Source organism: Lolium perenne, chromosome 2 (genome assembly GCF_019359855.2).
Source record: "Lolium perenne isolate Kyuss_39 chromosome 2, Kyuss_2.0, whole genome shotgun sequence".
NCBI classification, from domain to species: Eukaryota; Viridiplantae; Streptophyta; class Magnoliopsida; order Poales; family Poaceae; genus Lolium; species Lolium perenne.
This window is the reverse complement of record NC_067245.2, coordinates 202809070-202812144: the sequence shown is the minus strand read 5'-3', so window position 1 is coordinate 202812144 and position 3075 is coordinate 202809070. Positions and strand designations below refer to the sequence as shown.

Sequence of the window (3075 nt, the reverse complement as noted above, 5' to 3'; positions counted from 1 at the left end):
AGCCGAGCGCGTGCCTGAAGACGGCGAAGGGCGCGCCTGGGAGACGGCGGCGGCCGCGAGCGCGCGCCTGGAGATGGCAGCGGCGAAGGCGCGCCTGGCAACGGCGGCGGCGAGCGCGCGGCTGGAAACGACGGAGGCAAGCGTGTGATCCTCTTCCAATCCCCTTGCCTCACCACTCCCTTGATTCCTCATTTCTCTCTCTACGTGCGGCCACTGCCGCTCACTCCTTGGGTCAAGATCCCGTCGCCGCCATAGCTCGGAACTCCAGCTTTCACTCGCGCCGTCTTTCACAGGGAGGAGCACATGAGTAGAAAATCGCCGGGAGGAGCGGAAGGCTGCCGCAGTTTCGAGCGACCGCAAGTTGAGGTGAGATGCTGCTATAACCCCATCCCTTCTCTTTTTTTCTTCCATTGAGCTAGCACTTGTGTTCCTCTTCTTTTTTCCTCCTCACAGAACACCCGTGCAGCTGACCTCGGCTCATTGCCGCACTTGGTTGTCTCGCCGGGAGAGAAAGAGAGAGAAAGAGGAGGCTATGTAGGGAGGAGGAGCAACCCGAGGAGGAGGTGCGGCAACAGTAGCAAGTGGTGGTCTGTACCTCCATCCCTAGCCCCTCTGCATCGGCGAACCGCCGGCTGGCCGGCTCAGCCTTCTTCGGCCCCATCTCTCCTCCTCTACGTCCTTGCGATTCAAGGTGCCCACCCATCTCTTCCTGTTGATTTGCCCCCTGCCTTCTCTCTTGCAGTTCCCATAGTTTCTAATATTTGTTTGTGTGGATGTTTTTGTATCTATGCAGATAAGGTGTTCGATGAAAATCAAACGAAGCTGCAGGTAAAGGTTAATTCATTTTTATGTTATGGTGTCTACTCAATAGTTCATTTCTTCTAAATATACTTGCAATCAATGATGAATTACCTATTTGATATTACTCTCTCTTAGTTATGTGAATTGTATTTTTTTATATATACCTCTTTAGGTTATGTGACTTTCATGTATGTAAACTCATTTCACTCAGAGTTGGAACTGGAGCTACGAGTTTGGATAAAGTAGGTGGAGAAACCTTTAGGTTTATTTGATGGGCCTTACCTATTTGGTTTTGCTTCCAATGCAATGGGGTGCACGACGGGGTGTGTGAGGCACTGGCCATCTCAGAGTTGAGCTATGCGTTTCTAAGTGCACTTTGTTTCTCCCTTTGCAACGACGTGACTTTAGCGGCTCTGAGTTCTCTGAGTTGATTGACCTGAAACAGGGTTCCATATTCATTGATTCTCGAAGAGTTCCTTTGTTCGTACCACGGTTGATTTGTACATATCGGTTTGACCCTGATTTTGTTGAATTTCATGGGAAATGTTGCGAAGATCAGCCCTAGATATGGACACAGCGCGTGACATGCTCTTTCTCTACGGAACTTTCAGTATTGCAATGGAGCCAAGAAATTTTATTGAAGTTCGTTTTCGAGGACCTTGAGTAAATAAGGTGATCAGGGAATCCACCAGGGGGGAACCATCTAACCTAAAGGTTAAACAAAGCATGTCATCCTTCTTTTCAAATAACCGTTGATGTAGTTATGCACGTGTTTTAAATGCTACAGCTGTAGTTTTCAAAATAGGATCATATATGTGTTCAGGCCCCCTTCCAGTTTTATCTCATCATCTTCTATCATGCTTAATTTTTTATTTATTTAGACTAAGGCCAAGTGGTGGGAGTCCATTTGTGCAGCAGCTCGCATAACCTATCAGGTTGATTAACTTATACATATGCAGCTGTTTGAGTTATTTGTATTTGTTTTTGTTCTAATGCTTCTTGCTTAATATTTCTTTATTGCAGTCTCCTAGGTTTACAAGTTGCAAGGTGGATAAGTTTATCCCTATGGGATGTCATGAGGCTGCTTCTGTGATGAAAGGTTCAGTGTTAGGTGCATGCTTAGATAATGTATTCCTAAATTATTCTTTGGTTGACCCTCCACATTAGATAAAATACAATGCGGTTGTATCAGGGTTATTCAGTTATTTCCTGGAATACTATTGGATTTCTAATTCACAATTTCTCCCTTACAGCTTTTATGTTCTCCACAGGGAAGGTTATTGGAGGTTTCTACTTAATGAGCATTGATTTTCTCAGGTTTCACGTTGGTGCTCCATGCTTCCATGTAATGCCCATGCAATAATTTTTTGTTTGTTTGTACTGTGGACCCAAGGCGACGGTGATTTTCATGCACTAATAAAAATGCAATTAGATAATCTTCTCCAATTGGTTCTTGATTTGTTAACATGTCAATAAAACCACGACCTGCTACATTTTTGCTTGCCTTCTCTTTATCTACCGTTATATTCTTATGGTTCCAGAAATTAATTGAGCATGAAGCAAATAAGATGATGTTGGTCTGTAGAACCCTAATGCCCTCTATTTTCTTAGTTTTTCAAATATGTATATGCCCATACAGACATAATCTTCAGTTCGGTGTTATCACAAACAAGGAAGGTTCAGTTGATGCGATTGAGTTTCTCAGATTTTGCGCCACCGTGTACATAACTACATATCCGGAAGGAGTTTTTAAAGAAAATAAATGCTAGACTATATGCTCATAGGTAGATGAGTAGTACAGTAAGAAAAGCTTGGCTAGTGTATTTATACAGTGGCATAGGTTGAATCAAGGACACAGTAAGTAAGATTCTGAACTTTTATTTATGCCAACAAGAAAATCCAAAGCACAAATTGTATAAATACAGATTTAGTACAGGTATGTCAGAATGCATGAATAACTTTGCAAGCTCATTCTTGTGATAAATGTCTGCCATCCAGTATACTAGCTGCTAGCATAGTTTCCGAGTTCCAACTGAACAATTTAAACTGTGCATCTCTGAAAGTACAGTACAATTTAACTGTGCATACTTTTAGTGCTCTGTATGTGATCATCTTGTCATGTGCTTGTCTAAATAAGAAAATAGAAAATTAATGCTAATGTTAGGCCTGGGAGTAAACATGAACCAAGAATTAGCTTACAGCAGCAGGTAGATTTTGGAGGCCCCGTAGCTTGTATACAGATTTGAGGCAAAAAGAATATGTCCAGAAAACATG

At 42.9% G+C, this 3075-nt stretch overlaps 1 long non-coding RNA gene across 1 annotated transcript; it reads left to right on the top strand.

Moving 5' to 3' along the window:
* Positions 1-876: 876 nt before the first annotated feature.
* Positions 877-1914, top strand: LOC127321241 (uncharacterized). The gene is made up of 3 exons (XR_007863911.2): positions 877-1515; positions 1683-1736; positions 1825-1914. It is a non-coding gene; the product is annotated as an uncharacterized lncRNA (long non-coding RNA).
* Positions 1915-3075: the final 1161 nt, after the last annotated feature.